This window comes from Schistocerca piceifrons, chromosome 3 (genome assembly GCF_021461385.2).
Source record: "Schistocerca piceifrons isolate TAMUIC-IGC-003096 chromosome 3, iqSchPice1.1, whole genome shotgun sequence".
NCBI lineage: Eukaryota > Metazoa > Arthropoda > Insecta > Orthoptera > Acrididae > Schistocerca > Schistocerca piceifrons.
The window spans coordinates 263,810,735-263,829,377 of record NC_060140.1 but is presented as its reverse complement, the minus strand read 5'-3'; the positions used below and the strand labels follow the sequence as shown (position 1 = coordinate 263,829,377).

The window sequence follows — 18,643 nt, the reverse complement described above, 5'->3', positions numbered from 1 at the left end:
AAGCAAGTGGATTTCGTACAGTTCGACCTCATGGCGGGAGGACGATGACCTGCAAGACCCTGGCCTGCGATCCCCCCCCATTGAAATGTTGCTCCAAAGCCTTCGGTATGGCGTGCAGGGTGCATCTCAAACATGTATTTGCAACTCACCGCGACAATCGTCATTTGTTTTTTCGAGACACTGAAAAATGAAGGGGGCACCCGGGATTGAACCGGGGACCTCTCGATCTGCAGTCGAATGCTCTACGACCTTTTTTTTTTTTTTTTTCTTTACACGCAGTCCTTGTCTACAGTGCACGCACATTTATGGTTCTCATGTACGCGATACATCTCAAACCTAGCGTCCCGATGCTTCCATAGTCAGCTGCTACGAAATAAAAGTATGCCCCAGGTGAGGCTCGAACTCACAACCCCGGCATTGCTCACGGCTACTGCCTTATAAGTACCGTGCGCTAACCAATTTTTTTTTTTTTTTTTTTTTTTTACAGTACTGAAATTAAAATCCTAAAACATGACTATATAATGTAGACTGCTGACTGAAATAAAGATTAAAACACGAAAACTTCAGTCCTGGTGTAGAGAAGAAACATATATAAAGGCGGCAAATCCAGAAACAGTATAAAAGAAAATGGCTCACACAGGTGACCTTAGCCAACACCCTCTCTTTCAAATGTCAGGCTAAGCATATTGGCAAAATCATCTCGGAGGCCTGGCAATCGCAAGCGCTGCCAGTAAGCAGTAAGCATGTACTGCCGAAACGCTAGGTGTCCATCCTCTTCATGACAACTGTTGACAAAATGTACGAAATGGCCAATCAACCACATGACGGTATGGAGCTTCGTCCGCGGAAAAAAGGAAGAATCGGGCCGGACGATGATGTCAATAGTATAAGCGGCTTCAGCAGACCTAGTGACAAAAGCAAGTTGTTTCCTGAGCCAACGCCAATTAGCAAGGTGCCCACAGCAGGTGAATCGATGTTCAAGGGTATCCAGGAGACCACACCGAGTACAGGTGTCCGTGTCAGAAAGACCAATACGGTGCAGTCGTACATTGGTGGGAACCAAATTATTTATTACCCTATACCACGTGGACGCCACGGCCATAGAGTGGATCGGCAGACTAACGTTCTTCCAGACGTTCCTCCAGGACACGGATGGAGACGCCAGTTCTATTGGATTGGGACTGGCCAGCCCCTCCCAGCGGGCAATCAAGCTCTTGGTCGTTGGCACCGGTCGCCGCAAGAAGACGTCACCGAGGTAACTCACCGCAATGTAAAATTCCCGAATGTGTTTCAACTTAAAATTTAGGCGTCCGACATCGACAGGTGGAGCAAGGCTCGCCGGACGCACAACAGTAAAAAGCCTGGATGTAATTGAAGTCACTTCTTGCGTAACAATTAGAGTCGTTCGGCGGACGTACAAAGCAGACGCCTTGCGAGTAATGTCAGAGAGGCCCAAGCCTCCGGAGAGACGCGGTTTCGTCATTACCTCGTAACGTAACTTGAATAGATGGCCCTTCCATATAAACCTGCTAGACAATTGGCGCAACCTTTTCGCCACCATCATGGGAAGTGGGAACAGCTGAGCAACATAATAAGCTTTACATAGGACGTAGGTGTCTAAAACTCGGACTTTTTGCAAAATGGTAGCAGAGCGCTGCTCATGGACCATCAGAGCCCCCTGTATCTTCTCGGTGACAGATTTCCAATTGAGAGCCGCCATTTTTAGAGGACACCGATCAATGATAATCCCCAAGGACGTATGGCGATCGACAAAAGTGGCCCAAGGGACGTCAGCATCGCGAAATCCTCGAATATCAAGGAACTTACATTTACCCTGATTGAGACGCGCTCCAGAGACACGACAGTATGCATCAACTGCCCCTTTCAACAACGGGATATCATCTCGTTGACGGAGGAGAACAACGACATCATCCGCATATGCCTTAACCGAGAGCTTCCCACCAGAGAGGGACATACCCTGAAGCTTGAGAGCAATAGTCCGAAGCAGCGGTTCCAGGGACAAAACGAATAAAGACATAGAGAGCGGACTACCCTGAGGCACTCCGCGGCGGATAGCAATGGGCGGCGTCAGCTGCCCATTGACAGACACCCGAGCTGTTATTCCCCTGTACAAATTGCCAAGAACACCACGTGATGAAGCGTTAAAACCTATTGTACCTAAAACACGATCTAAAAACACATGACTGACGTGATCAAAAGCCTTATAAAAATCAAGGAAGGCAAAGGCACAATGTACGTTTGTAACCGCCGCAACCGAGACAACATCCCGATATTCGGCTACTGGTGTCAGAATAGATCTATCATGAAAACAACATTGATGTGCACCAATCACACCCCGAAGCAGAGAAGACAGCCGGCTATTGAGCGCTCTAGCAGCTGTCTTATAGTCAAAATTCAGCAATGTGAGCGGACGAAGATTGGCAGCAGATAAACGACCAGAGGACTTCGGAATTAAAACAATTTTCCCTACTTTAAAATCGGCAGGCACATCCATCCCTCTGACAATCTCATTTAAAATCTGCGTAAAAATGCCACCCAAAAGAGGCCAAAAACGGAGATAAAATTCTTTAGGCAGGCCGTCTGGACCCGGCGATTTACTGGACGGAGAGCGAGCAATAAAATCGAAAACATCATCTACCTGGAACTCCCGGAGAAATTCGCCGTTCGCGTCAGGCGCGATCGTCGCAGTTAGATCCCCAAAGACATCATCCGAAAGAGACTCACCAGAATCATCGGCAGAATAGAGACTAGTGTAATACTGATGAAGAGCACGAACCATTTCCTCCTGTGCACTAAGCTGTCGCCCATCATCCACCGTAAGAGAAGAGATGAAGGAGCGACGACGACGAGTCTGATGCCGTAGCAGGTGGTACAAGGATGTCAGTTCACCTTCAACAAGAGAGTGAGGTTTCGACTTAACTCGCAGACCATCCATCTGTCGTCGTTTAAGGCTCAAGAGCTTGGCTTTAATACGACGAACATCATGGATCCGCAGTGGAGAGGTACCCGCCGCGTCATATAGTTCACGCAGGACAGAGTAGTAATATTCATACGTGTTCTTAAAATCACGCGTCCTAGCAGCACAGTAGAAAATCAAAGTCTGACGAATCTTGGGCTTGGCAAACGCAGTCCACCAAACCAGCAAGGAGGGGTATCGCGGGACAGAGCGAAGACATCGCTCCCACACGCCACTTATAACATCATCCATAGCACTGTCGGCAAGGTGGGAAACATTTAACATCCACTGGGAACGATAAAGTTTTGCAGGTTGGCGACTAAGATTTACAGTTGCAGTAAAAGCACAATGGTCAGAAAAACTAGTAGGAATAACATCGACAGAAAGAATTTTATCACATAAAAAATCAGATAAATAGAATCTGTCGAGTCTACTGCATGAGGACGCGGTAAAAAACGTATATTTCACCAGGGTTGGATATTTGTGTTACCAAACATCACGCAGATGCATCGTACGAACTAAGTCATGTAAATCACGGCAATAATTAAAGTTGGGGGACTGGTCTGCAGGGCGTAAAACACAATTAAAATCGCCTCCGAGCAGGAGACTCCGAGGACTCTGGCGCAAAAGATAAATAAGCTCTTCTTTATAAAAGCGCGATCGAGCCACAGTGTGACCCGAACCAGAGGGGGCATACAAAACAACGAGGCGGAGATCAAAAAGACGACAACCAATCCCACGGCCAGAGTCAAGGAATTCAATGTCAGTAATAGGAATGCCCTCTCGAAAGAAAAGAGCAGTTCCTGTTGAATATTCCGGCGCGACATTAAAAACAGTTTGAAATCCAGGTAGAGAGAGATCAGAAAACAACACTTCCTGCAAAAACACTACGTCCGCACAGGCGTCGTAAATAAACTGCCGCAAAGAGGCAATGCGAACGTCGGACTCAATACGGTTAACATTTAAGGTGAGAAAGGTGTATGCTTGAACCATAGAGAGAAAAGCGAGAAAACAAATCACCTACACCGACGCACCAGCGTCACAGTCCATAGCAGGGGTGACAGAGGCATCCGAGGGAGGGGGACTGCTACCCCGTTCCGCGGATCCCTTACGTTTCGGTTTTTTACGAACAGCAGTAACGTACGGCTGAACGCGTAACTTGCGTCGGCTGACGGGCAAGGAAACTTCAGCCGCCGGTGACGTAGGAGGGTCAAGTTCTGTATCCGACACCACCCGCGCCGGTCCACATGCGGGATCCGGGGTCGCGGGGGAAACATCCGACAAAACGGAATGGTCAACACCTGCACTAGCTTCCGGCAAACATGGACTGCACGGAGGCGAAACGTGAGCAGGAAGGTCCGAGGCCGCAGAGTTGGAAGGAAGCGGAGCAGCTCCGCTGGCAGAGGTATGGGGCAGCGAAGCAGGAAGTTGTCGCGGCTCCACTTGTTGTGACATCGAAGTCGGTTCGGAAGACGGCGCCAACAGGCCCGACCGACGACCCGACTCGAGAGAAGCTGCGTCGGAGGCCGGAGGGGCGCCAGCAGCCGCCACCGGAACCGCTACCTCAGGAGGGCAGGGAGCAGCTACAGTACACAGTGGCTCGGAGGATGCCGGTCGCTCGGACTGGGGCATCTCAGGGAGATCCTCATCCGTACTATTTCCATCGTGTGGGCGACGCCTCTTATTATTCAAAAGTGGCACACCCACCTGAGGGACAGACGGAACAACATCAGATTTAGCACGCAAAGGAGGAAATTCTGTGTCAGGGGTGCGCAAAACCTGTGGCGGGGCGCTACTACCACTGGACTGTGCTACACCAAGAGCAGAACCACCTGCAACGAGGTCAGCGACCGTTAACTTGCGACGCTGTTCGAGAGAATTTTTTAAAACAAAAACTCTCCGCGGACAGTCGGTACGCACGTGACCACTTTCATTGCACAAAAAACAGGTGCCAACCTGACCACTATATGTTACATGGACACGATATCCACCGATCTGCAGGTGAGATGGAATATTCTGCTTAACGTGGATTTCGACTGAACGAATACCACTGTAACATTGCAGGCGATGTTGGCTTGACCAGCGTTCAAGGCGAATGCTCTTTACATCACCATACTTCTGTAGACCCTCCTTAAGATAGACATTATCCACCTCCGGTGGAAGGTTGTAAACACGAACATTGGTATACGTGATGGAAGCATTGGAAAGCAGCACGGTACTTACAGAATCATCCCGATGCCGAAAGAGAACTTGATGACCATATTTAGAAAGAATTTTATCAACCTGAAGTGGGTCCATAAACTTAACAAAGAAAACATACAGTTCGGTATCAAAATAAGCAGTGTGCACCTGATCCGAATGAACACCAAAGGTATCTACCAACCAATCATGAATCTCAAGAGAACTAGGTTGCACATGGCGGGTTGACTTGTCAAAAGCAAAACTAACTGTAGCCTGACGAGGAATAACCTGGGACGACATTTTCAAAATATGCGGTCGAAACCGCTACACAAAAGACACTGAAATAAGAACAGAAAAAAAAAAACCACAAGGTACGAAACAACGACGGAGAAACACTCACAGAAGTTGCAACACAACACGTAAACAAAAACGATAGTCCACTATACGTAACGCTACGGCGGAGCGGAAGACTAGGCACGTCCACACTGCACGGCGTCTAAAGCGGAACTGACGACTGAGCTATACCCCCTTTCACGATCTTTGCGTTCCCATAACTTAAGGAAAAATATTATACTCTGCCTGGCTAAAGACGTCTAATCGAGCAAAATATTGCGTAATCATTATCTCTCAGTTATATATTAGCGTTAAACGATATAAATATCAAAAATACTAGACACTTCGCGCCTGGAGAAAGTGCGAGTCGGCGCCTTCACCTTAATGTCAGAACGCGAAAATTGCACTAGTAGCTTTTTTTCAAGCAAGTTCTGTTCGTCCGTTCTCCGTAATCGTTTGGTATCTAATTAAACTGACATACTCGCCTATGGCTTTCGTAAACGAAAATTTCATTGTGACCCCGACGTGATTTGAACACGCAACCTTCTGATCTGGAGTCAGACGCGCTACCGTTGCGCCACGGAGTCGACGCTGCTTAGGTTTTGTCATGAATAGGTTCCTCGAACACTTACTGTACCGTTCAAACCTAAGAAATAATGACAGTAGGATCCACGAGACACTCGTCCCGGATGTACTTGCTCTGGCGGGGGTGTAACTCAGTCGCGCCTGAGACACCGTGCTGATCGGACGTATTAAGTGCTCCGCTCCGACACGTGTTTACAAGTCGTGATTACAACTTAACTTTCTCTTTGACCGTGACGTGTTCTGATTTTGTGTATATTTATCTCGAGTTTGATTTTTGTTTTTGTGTTATTCTAGCGGTTCAACCGCTAGCTATTGTTTGCAATGTCCAGGTTATTTCCGCGAAAGTGTACACTCCGTTTTGATTTCGACAAGTCTACCCGTTATGTGCAGCCTAGTTCCTTGGAAATACATGATTGGATTGTGGATGTTATTGGGATTACCTCTGATCAAGTGCACACTGCGTATTATGATACCGAGCAATATTGTTTCTTTGTAAAATTGCTGAATCCTGTGTTACTGGAAAAGATTATGAGGACACACGGAGGGAGAGCTGTTTTTCGGCACCGGGACGAGTCTGTAAGTACTGTGCTCATTTCCAATGCCGACGTAGAGTATACCAATGTGCGTATCTTTCACTTACCCCCTGAAGTGGAAAATTGTTATCTGAAGGAGGTTCTGTCTAAATTCGGGGATATCAAGCAGATTCGAAACGAACGGTGGTCGAACCAGCACAGGTTACAATGTTACATTGGCGTCCGATCTGTAGAAATGCATATAAAGCAGAATATACCCTCCCATATTACCGTTTGTGACTATAGGGCTCACGTTGCTTACAGTGGCCAACCTCCCACATGCCATATCTGTAATGAAAGTGGTCACTTGCGTCAGGACTGCCCCAGGCGAATGTTTGTGCTAAAGAATTCGCTGCAGCAGCGTAAACGGCTTACGTTGGCAGATGTAGTGGCCGATAAACCTATGATAGAGCGTGAGGTCCCTAGTTCTGACGTACCTTCGGAAGAGCTAAAAGAAATTCGCCCTGAAGAGTTTCCGGCTCTGGTTAGGAGAGATAATGGTGCTAAGCCACCGGCGAGAGTCGATGCCACGACTAATAAGAGGCGTCGAACTTGTGAAAGCCGTGACTCTGATGATGACACATTCAGTACGCACGAGACCGCGGAACCGGACGCCCGGGGAACCGCTTCGGACGCCAAAGTTATAACCGGTTCAGCGATTGTGGCCGATTCTTCTCCCGCAAATTCAAGCGCCGATACTTCCGTAGATGCCGTTCAGTCACCACAGGCTCATGTCTCAGAACTTCCGCAAAAGCACACTCAGGAAGGCCAGCAAGTAGGTGTGGCGCACGTGTCTGCTGGCAGTACACACATAGAGGCTCGCTGTGATGATATACAAACAATGTCTCCAAGCGCGGAAGGTACACAACACGTGGCAGCCGCTCCGGCCCTGGCCTCAGAACAACACGAATGTCAACAACTCCGCGACGGTATACAAACACAGCAGCCCGGGACTGTCAGTGACAACAAACAGCTTCGGGTAGCGAGTATTGCCAAACAAGCTGATAGTGACAGTGGTGGCTCAGCTGATCGCTCGCCAGAGGGTTCGGCGCATCCGTTCCCGGCGCAAGATTTGTCAGGAGAGAAGCTTGACATCACCCAAGACCCTCCCACGCCTCCGACTGCAGCGGTGCTACACAGTGTCCGTCACAGGATCCGAGTGCCGCCCAATGTTAATGCTGTTCGGAAAAAGAGTAAAAACAAAGACGCAAGAGAACAACTCAGTGACGTTCCAGACACGAATTCCGCGGCCGCTACTAAGATGGAATGGCATGAAGATGTGGACAATTAAAAGCAGTTGATCCCTCTTTCTCTCAGACGTCCTCTTATTATGTCACAGGCCTATACGATCACGACCCTCAATATTAATAAAATCAGATCAGAAGTGAAACTGAATGCATTAAAACAATATCTGTATGAGTCAGGCACTGATATAGCACTTTTGCAGGAGGTGTCCATGCCATTTTTTACTCTTCCTGGGTTTGTCGGAATTACGAATTTTTCCCCAGAAACGACCGTGGGGACCGCAATCTTAATTAGAGAAGGGATTCCAGTTACTGAGATTGACAAATTGGAATCGGGTAGAGGGGTGGGGATCACCGTTTACGGCGTCACCATCATCAACTTGTACGCACCTTCTGGCAATACCTATAGAGCAGAACGAGCTACATTTTTTCGGGAACATATACTTTATTTATTTAGGAAAAATCCCCGACACCTTATCATTGGTGGTGATTTTAATTGTGTCTTATCCCGGAAAGATCAGTCCCCAAATTTTAATTATTCGTCTGAATTAAAGCGCCTCGTGACCGGCCTCAAACTTAAAGATGCGTGGGAAATTCGGTACCCGACGTTGGTACGCTTCACTCACATCGTCGCGAATTCCTGTAGCAGAATCGACAGGATTTATGTTTCCGACGTTTTCGAGAATGATTTATTAAAAGTAGAGACGATCCCCTCCAGTTTCTCCGATCACAGTGGTGTCATCGCGTGCCTGAAATTACTTCCACAACCCACACGATGGTATAAAAATCAATGGAACCTGAATGTGTCTTTGTTAACGGATGTTGAGCTGGAGGAGGGGGTGCGTCGAGCTTGGGAGCAGTGCTTGCGCGCTACTAACAAATTTCGTAGCACTATAGAGTGGTGGACTCTGCTGGCAAAGCCGAAACTGCGAAATGTCATCATGTACTTCGGGATTGAAAGGGCGGCGGAGATAAAAAAGACGATGGAATTTTATTACACAATCTTACGGGACCTGTATGATCGTGCAGACGCGACGACCACCAGAATCGACGACATTCGGAAAATAAAGGCAAAATTACTCAGTCTGAAGAGGATGCAACTGGACGGCCTTAAGATAAAATCTAAAGTGACGTCGGTCAGAGATGATGAAGCAGCCGCTCTGTACCACCTCGTCAAACATACAAAGAACAGGAGGCGGACTTTTATTGATGCCCTGAAACTCGAGGATGGAAGAACGATTGACACTCAGCGAGAGATTGTCCAAGCTCTGCACGACTATTTTGTCAACACCTACGCATCAGCGGCTCTACACGACGACTGCTCTGATGGACTGTTTAGCGCCTTTTCATCTACCGTAACAAGGGAAGAAAATGACTCCATCTCGTTAGCCTTCAGTAATAAAGATGTTTTGGAGGTTGTCTGCAGTTCGCCACTTAAGAAATCCCCTGGCCCTGATGGCTTACCAGTTGAATTTTACAAGCACTATTGGCACATCATCGGGGACAAAATTACTCAAGTCGTGAACGAAGTCTTGCAAGGAACGTCTGTCCCACTCGTCTTTAAGGAATGTAAAATTGTGCTTCTCCCTAAAAACAGAGGTACTAAAACTATCACCAATTTCCGACCCATATCGTTATTAAACTCTGATTATAAGATCGTGGCTCGCGCAATTAACGTGAGACTCATGCCACTCACTGCTAAAATCATTGGCCACCAGCAGACATGTGCCTTTAGACGAACGATTCTGCAAACGGCTGCTTTTTACAGAGATGTCATTGCTTTAACGAACGCTAGTAATATGAAATGTGGGCTGATCTTTCTCGATTTTTTTAAAGCTTTTGATCTCGTAAATCACGCGTACCTCCTCGAGACTATGCAAAGATTGGGTTTCTCTCGGAACACGATTGACATGATTAAAAACGTGGCCATGGGAATCACGGCAAAACTTTCTGTCAACTCACAACTGACGCGACCAATACAAATCAACAGAGGGGTTCCACAAGGGAGCCCCTTGTCCATGTTGCTTTTTGTACTCTCCCTTGAACCTCTGTTACAACAGTTGCAGATGAAACTCACTGGGATTACAATTTCTGGGGTAAAAAGTGTAATCGGAGCCTATGCCGACGATGTGGGTGTGGTGATTCGCAATGTCGATGATGTCACCGTATTAGCGGCTGAACTTCGGAAATACTGTCTGGCGTCAGGGGCGCAGTTAAATGAACAAAAAAGCAAATTTCTGAACCTCTGTGGCCTCCAGCATTTGCGTGTTGATTATGCTACACAAGTCAGCGTACACAAGGCTCTGGGGATCATGTTGACGGCGTCCTCTCTAAAGATGATAGCGGCTAACTGGCGGGATGTAGCACGTAAAATAAATGGTGCCCTAATTGATAATTACCATCGTAGCCTCAACCAATTTGATCGTATTCAACTTATCAACGCCTGTATTTTATCAAAGGCGTATTACATGGCGCAGCTTCTGCCGCTCCCTGCAGTAATTGCTAGAAATATTATGTCGAAGATAACAAATTTTATTTGGCGCGGGGAAATTTTTCGCGTATCTGCCAAAACTGCAACACTCCACCCCCTAAACGGAGGGATGGGCTTAGTCGACGTCAAGAACAAGGCAGCAGCTCTCTATGTTACACGGACGGTCTCTATCATTAACAATTACCCATCGGGCATTACGGCGCAATTATTCACTGCCGTCAGGCCGCAGAGTCTTGACCCCCCGCTGAACATTCAGACCATCAGTTACAAGCTCAAACACATCCGAGATTATTACTTTGCACGCAGCTACATCGGTCAAGAACTCTTACATTCTCGACATTTAGCGGCTCCAGCAATATTGGCATACTGGCGACAACACGAAGAACCGAATCCAATTGTTACGAAGTACAGTGGCGTCAACTGGGATATAGTATGGCGTAATGTCAGCTCCAGTGTCCTTACTTCAGCCTCTCGAACTGCATGGTACAAGGCAATCAATGATGTGATTAGCACCAATGAGAGGCTACATAAAATCGGACTCAGTGATACAACTCTCTGCCATAGCTGTCAACTGGTGGATACAGTTCTGCACCGTTATACCTGCGGCGAACGTGCACGAAATTGGGGCTGGCTGAGAGAAAAAATAGCCATTGTTACCAGGACTACAACCGCCAACATCCCTTCAACTATGTTGTCTCGACCCGACGTGCGATTTTATCCACCGGCGAAAAATAACGTAGTTATGTGGTTGCTGGGCAACTATTCCAGCTATGTTTTTAATAAACTTGGTGGTGACGATCCCTTGGAATTCAAGATGTTTATGGAAATCGAATTCGCGAAAACCTGCAGCTATCCCAATCATGGCAACATTTTCGGCAATATGCTTAAAATAATATTTAATAGAATGGGTATAGGGTAAGATATATGCGTCTAAAGGGGTGGGCCCAGGCCGCGGGACTCCAGTAGTGCCGCGAAGAGGCCCCACTGCTTCGGTCTCGTGTCCTGCCTCCCACACCCCCCTAACTACCACCACTCACAGACTCCACTCCAGTACACCGGAAACTGAGAACAATTCTTGTGTTAGCCTCGGAGCAATTTTTTTCTAATTTTCACCAGAAGCTATGAGAGACCAGCAAAGAAGAGTGTTTTAGTTTGTTGATTTTTCTAAAAAATAAAACAAAAAAGTGGTTAAGGCGAAAAAAAAAAAAAAATGGATAAGGCGTCGGACTTCGGATCCGAAGATTGCAGGTTCGAAAAAAAAAAAAAAAAAAAAAAAAAGTGGTAGAGTGTCTGCTTCGCATGCAGAAAGTCCTGGGTTCAAATCCCAGCTCCTCCAATTTTTGTTTCTCCGTGCAGCAGTAAATGAAAACTTTTGCCTATCACCATATTCTACAAAATTCAGTGTACAAGATTCTTCCCCCAAGCAAGTGGATTTCGTACAGTTCGACCTCATGGCGGGAGGACGATGACCTGCAAGACCCTGGGCTGCGATCCCCCCCCATTGAAATGTTGCTCCAAAGCCTTCGGTATGGCGTGCAGGGTGCATCTCAAACATGTATTTGCAACTCACCGCGAGAATCGTCATTTGTTTTTTCGAGATACTGAAAAATGAAGGGGGCACCCGGGATTGAACCGGGGACCTCTCGATCTGCAGTCGAATGCTCTACGACTGAGCTATACCCCCTTTCACGATCTTTGCGTTCCCATAACTTAAGGAAAAATATTATACTCTGCCTGGCTAAAGACGTCTAATCGAGCAAAATATTGCGTAATCATTATCTCTCAGTTATATATTAGCGTTAAACGATATAAATATCAAAAATACTAGACACTTCGCGCCTGGAGAAAGTGCGAGTCGGCGCCTTCACCTTAATGTCAGAACGCGAAAATTGCACTAGTAGCTTTTTTTCAAGCAAGTTCTGTTCGTCCGTTCTCCGTAATCGTTTGGTATCTGATTAAACTGACATACTCGCCTATGGCTTTCGTAAACGAAAATTTCATTGTGACCCCGACGTGATTTGAACACGCAACCTTCTGATCTGGAGTCAGACGCGCTACCGTTGCGCCACGGAGTCGACGCTGCTTAGGTCTTGTCATGAATAGGTTCCTCGAACACTTACTGTACCGTTCAAACCTAAGAAATAATGACAGTAGGATCCACGAGACACTCGTCCCGGATGTACTTGCTCTGGCGGGGGTGTAACTCAGTGGTAGAGTGTCTGCTTCGCATGCAGAAAGTCCTGGGTTCAAATCCCAGCTCCTCCAATTTTTGTTTCTCCGTGCAGCAGTACATGAAAACTTTTGCCTATCACCATATTCTACAAAATTCAGTGTACAAGATTCTTCCCCCAAGCAAGTGGATTTCGTACAGTTCGACCTCATGGCGGGAGGACGATGACCTGCAAGACCCTGGGCTGCGATCCCCCCCCATTGAAATGTTGCTCCAAAGCCTTCGGTATGGCGTGCAGGGTGCATCTCAAACATGTATTTGCAACTCACCGCAACAATCGTCATTTGTTTTTTCGAGATACTGAAAAATGAAGGGGGCACCCGGGATTGAACCGGGGACCTCTCGATCTGCAGTCGAATGCTCTACGACTTTTTTTTTTTTTTTTATTTTCTAGTGAGTTCGTCTTATGGCATGCACTAGACAACCAGAACTGCTACAGCAGAGAGTCATTTTTGTTGTCAGCTGTAGTTGCATTATCACCAACGCAGAGCAATTCCATTGGCGTCGCATCAAAACGAATACCTGCCGAAACCCGGGATCGAACCAGGGACCTTTAGATCTTCAGTCTAACGCTCTCCCAACTGAGCTATTTCGGCTGACATTGAACGTTGCTGTTTGCATGTGTTCGTTCAGCTCTGCCTCGTTGCCAATTTCACAGTCACCTTCGTCTGATAAGACACAGGGACGCTGAAAGGCGAGCAGCCGATGCAGTGAAGTCCCACACACATTTCTTCTGCTTCCATCATCGTAACAAGCAAACATGTCGACTCGACTCGTGTAATATTCACTTCGCTGACTTCACGTGACGCCGCGCTGACGCTAGAAAACCCGTGCTATGTCGATGCCAGGGGCAACTCGTGTGCAGAGAACGAGACACAAGAGGGAGTGAGCCTCTCCACCGTATGAGAGGCAGTATCTAGCAGATACACACGGTAAAACATTCGACTTGCGTTAGCTCGTAAATTGCTACTCGTCATCGTCTGCAAGCTAAAAAGGACACATCTGCACTGCCCAGTGAGGCGACACTTGTACTAACACCCGGTGGGCGGCTGTGAGACGAGGAGATGAGCTGCGGCTTCTGGGCGCGACTGTAACGCTGCGCCCTGGATCAAATAACTGGTGACCCATGTGTTTAGTAGTGACGCAACTGCTAGGATGCACCTGAACGTCCATCTTTTGAGAGAGAGAAAATTTTCGCAGTCGGCAGGACTCGAACCTACGCTCCCAGAGGGAATCTGATTTCAAGTCAGACGCCTTAACCACTTTTTTTTTTTTTTTTTTTTTTTTTTTTTTTTTTTTTTTTTTTACAGTACTGAAATTAAAATCCTAAAACATGACTATATAATGTAGACTGCTGACTGAAATAAAGATTAAAACACGAAAACTTCAGTCCTGGTGTAGAGAAGAAACATACATAAAGGCGGCAAATCCAGAAACAGTATAAAAGAAAATGGCTCACACAGGTGACCTTAGCCAACACCCTCTCTTTCAAATGTCAGGCTAAGCATATTGGCAAAATCATCTCGGAGGCCTGGCAATCGCAAGCGCTGCCAGTAAGCAGTAAGCATGTACTGCCGAAACGCTAGGTGTCCATCCTCTTCATGACAACTGTTGACAAAATGTACGAAATGGCCAATCAACCACATGACGGTATGGAGCTTCGTCCGCGGAAAAAAGGAAGAATCGGGCCGGACGATGATGTCAATAGTATAAGCGGCTTCAGCAGACCTAGTGACAAAGGCAAGTTGTTTCCTGAGCCAACGCCAATTAGCAAGGTGCCCACAGCAGGTGAATCGATGTTCAAGGGTATCCAGGAGACCACACCGAGTACAGGTGTCCGTGTCAGAAAGACCAATACGGTGCAGTCGTACATTGGTGGGAACCAAATTATTTATTACCCTATACCACGTGGACGCCACGGCCATAGAGTGGATCGGCAGACTAACGTTCTTCCAGACGTTCCTCCAGGACACAGATGGAGACGCCAGTTCTGTTGGATTGGGACCGGCCAGCCCCTCCCAGCGGGCAATCAAGCCCTTGGTCGTTGGCACCGGTCGCCGCAAGAAGACGTCACCGAGGTAACTCACCGCAATGTAAAATTCCCGAATGTGTTTCAACTTAAAATTTAGGCGTCCGACATCGACAGGTGGAGCAAGGCTCGCCGGACGCACAACAGTAAAAAGCCTGGATGTAATGGAAGTCACTTCTTGCGTAACAATTAGAGTCGTTCGGCGGACGTACAAAGCAGACGCCTTGCGAGTAATGTCAGAGAGGCCCAAGCCTCCGGAGATACGCGGTTTCGTCATTACCTCGTAACGTAACTTGAATAGATGGCCCTTCCATATAAACCTGCTAGACAATTGGCGCAACCTTTTCGCCACCATCATGGGAAGTGGGAACAGCTGAGCAACATAATAAGCTTTACATAGAACGTAGGTGTCTAAAATTCGGACTTTTTGCAAAATGGTAGCAGAGCGCTGCTCATGGACCATCAGAGCCCCCTGTATCTTCTCGGTGACAGATTTCCAATTGAGAGCCGCCATTTTTAGAGGACACCGATCAATGATAATCCCCAAGGACGTATGGCGATCGACAAAAGTGGCCCAAGGGACGTCAGCATCGCGAAATCCTCGAATATCAAGGAACTTACATTTACCCTGATTGAGACGCGCTCCAGAGACACGACAGTATGCATCAACTGCCCCTTTCAACAACGGGATATCATCACGTTGACGGAGGAGAACAACGACATCATCCGCATATGCCTTAACAGAGAGCTTCCCACCAGAGAGGGACATACCCTGAAGCTTGAGAGCAATAGTTCGAAGCAGCGGTTCCAGGGACAATACGAATAAAGACATAGAGAGCGGACTACCCTGAGGCACCCCGCGGCGGATAGCAATGGGCGGCGTCAGCTGCCCATTGACTGACACCCGAGCTGTTATTCCCCTATACAAATTGCCAAGAACACCACGTGATGAAGCGTTAAAACCTATTGTACCTAAAACACGATCTAAAAACACATGACTGACGTGATCAAAAGCCTTATAAAAATCAAGGAAGGCAAAGGCACAATGTACGTTTGTAACCGCCGCAACCGAGACAACATCCCGATATTCGGCTACTGGTGTCAGAATAGATCTATCATGAAAACAACATTGATGTGCACCAATCACACCCCGAAGCAGAGAAGACAACCGGCTATTGAGCGCTCTAGCAGCTGTCTTATAGTCAAAATTCAGCAATGTGAGCGGACGAAGATTGGCAGCAGATAAACGACCAGAGGACTTCGGGATTAAAACAATTTTCCCTACTTTAAAATCGGCAGGCACATCCATCCCCCTGACAATCTCATTTAAAATCTGCGTAAAAATGTCACCCAAAAGAGGCCAAAAACGGAGATAAAATTCTTTAGGCAGGCCGTCTGGACCCGGCGATTTACTGGACGGAGAGCGAGCAATAAAATCGAAAACATCATCTACCTGGAACTCCCGGAGAAATTCGCCGTTCGCGTCAGGCGCGATCGTCGCAGTTAGATCCCCAAAGACATCATCCGAAAGAGACTCACCAGAATCATCGGCAGAATATAGACTAGTGTAATACTGATGAAGAGCACGAACCATTTCCTCCTGTGCAATAAGCTGTCGCCCATCATCCACCGTAAGAGAAGAGATGAAGGAGCGACGACGACGAGTCTGATGCCGTAGCAGGTGGTACAAGGATGTCAGTTCACCTTCAACAAGAGAGTGAGGTTTCGACTTAACTCGCAGACCATCCATCTGTCGTCGTTTAAGGCTCAAGAGCTTGGCTTTAATACGACGAACATCATGGATCCGCAGTGGAGAGGTACCCGCCGCGTCATATAGTTCACGCAGGACAGAGTAGTAATATTCATACGTGTTCTTAAAATCACGCGTCCTAGCAGCACAGTAGAAAATCAAAGTCTGACGAATCTTGGGCTTGGCAAACGCAGTCCACCAAACCAGCAAGGAGGGGTATCGCGGGACAGAGCGAAGACATCGCTCCCACACGCCACTTATAACATCATCCATAGCACTGTCGGCAAGGTGGGAAACATTTAACATCCACTGGGAACGATAAAGTTTTGCAGGTTGGCGACTAAGATTTACAGTTGCAGTAAAAGCACAATGGTCAGAAAAACTAGTAGGAATAACATCGACAGAAAGAATTTTATCACATAAAAAAACAGATAAATAGAATCTGTCGAGTCTACTGCATGAGGACGCGGTAAAAAACGTATATTTCACCAGGGTTGGATATTTGTGTTCCCAAACATCACGCAGATGCATCGTACGAACTAAGTCATGTAAATCACGGCAATAATTAAAATTGGGGGACTGGTCTGCAGGGCGTAAAACACAATTAAAATCGCCTCCGAGCAGGAGACTCCGAGGACTCTGGCGCAAAAGATAAATAAGCTCTTCTTTATAAAAGCGCGATCGAGCCACAGTGTGACCCGAACCAGAGGGGGCATACAAAACAACGAGGCGGAGATCAAAAAGACGACAACCAATCCCACGGCCAGAGTCAAGGAATTCAATGTCAGTAATAGGAATGCCCTCTCGAAAGAAAAGAGCAGTTCCTGTTGAATATTCCGGCGCGACATTAAAAACAGTTTGAAATCCAGGTAGAGAGAGATCAGAAAACAACACTTCCTGCAAAAACACTACGTCCGCACAGGCGTCGTAAATAAACTGCCGCAAAGAGGCAATGCGAACGTCGGACTCAATACGGTTAACATTTAAGGTAAGAAAGGTGTATGCTTGAACCATAGAGAGAAAAGCGAGAAAACAAATCACCTACACCGACGCACCAGCGTCACAGTCCATAGCAGGGGTGACAGAGGCATCCGAGGGAGGGGGACTGCTACCCCGTTCCGCGGATCCCTTACGTTTCGGTTTTTTACGAACAGCATTAACGTTCGGCTGAACGCGTAACTTGCGCCGGCTGACGGGCAAGGAAACTTCAGCCGCCGGTGACGTAGGAGGGTCAAGTTCTGTATCCGACACCACCCGCGCCGGTCCACATGCGGGATCCGGGGTCGCGGAGGAAACATCCGACAAAACGGAATGGTCAACACCTGCACTAGCTTCCGGCAAACATGGACTGCACGGAGGCGAAACGTGAGCAGGATGGTCCGATGCCGCAGAGTTGGAAGGAAGCGGAGCAGCTCCGCTGGCAGAGGTATGGGGCAGCGAAGCAGGAAGTTGTCGCGGCTCCACTTGTTGTGACATCGAAGTCGGTTCGGAAGACGGCGCCAACAGGCCCGACCGACGACCCGACTGGAGAGAAGCTGCGTCGGAGGCCGGAGGGGCGCCAGCAGCCGCCACCGGAACCGCTACCTCAGGAGGGCAGGGAGCAGCTACAGTACACAGTGGCTCGGAGGATGCCGGTCGCTCGGACTGGGGCTTCTCAGGGAGATCCTCATCCGTACTATTTCCATCGTGTGGGCGACGCCTCTTATTATTCAAAAGTGGCACACCCACCTGAGGGACAGACGGAACAACATCAGATTTAGCACGCAAAGGAGGAAATTCTGTATCAGGGGTGCGCAAAACCTGTGGAGGGGCGCTACTACCACTGGACTGTGCTACACCAAGAGCAGAACCACCTGCAACGAGGTCAGCGACCGTTAACTTGCGACGCTGTTCGAGAGAATTTTTTAAAACAAAAACTCTCCGCGGACAGTCGGTACGCACGTGACCACTTTCATTGCACAAAAAACAGGTGGCAACCTGACCACTATATGTTACATGGACACGATATCCACCGATCTGCAGGTGAGATGGAATATTCTGCTTAACGTGCATTTCGACTGAACGAATACCACTGTAACATTGCAGGCGATGTTGGCTTGACCAGCGTTCAAGGCGAATGCTCTTTACATCACCATACTTCTGTAGACCCTCCTTAAGATAGACATTATCCACCTCCGGTGGAAGGTTGTAAACACGAACATTGGTATACGTGATGGAAGCATTGGAAAGCAGCACGGTACTTACAGAATCA

General features: G+C 47.7%; 5 non-coding genes across 5 annotated transcripts; 1 reads left to right on the top strand and 4 right to left on the bottom strand.

Annotated features, from left to right (window-relative positions):
* Positions 1-6,006: 6,006 nt before the first annotated feature.
* Trnaw-cca lies at positions 6,007-6,078 on the bottom strand. Its single transcript has one exon. It is a non-coding gene; the product is annotated as a tRNA-Trp (tRNA).
* A 5,917-nt stretch (positions 6,079-11,995) lies between these two features.
* Positions 11,996-12,067, bottom strand: Trnac-gca. The gene has a single exon. It is a non-coding gene; the product is annotated as a tRNA-Cys (tRNA).
* Positions 12,068-12,386: 319 nt separating this feature from the next.
* Trnaw-cca lies at positions 12,387-12,458 on the bottom strand. The gene has a single exon. It is a non-coding gene; the product is annotated as a tRNA-Trp (tRNA).
* A 118-nt stretch (positions 12,459-12,576) lies between these two features.
* On the top strand, positions 12,577-12,648 carry Trnaa-cgc. Its single transcript has one exon. It is a non-coding gene; the product is annotated as a tRNA-Ala (tRNA).
* A 488-nt stretch (positions 12,649-13,136) lies between these two features.
* Trnaf-gaa lies at positions 13,137-13,209 on the bottom strand. Its single transcript has one exon. It is a non-coding gene; the product is annotated as a tRNA-Phe (tRNA).
* Between the last annotated feature and the right edge of the window lie 5,434 nt (positions 13,210-18,643).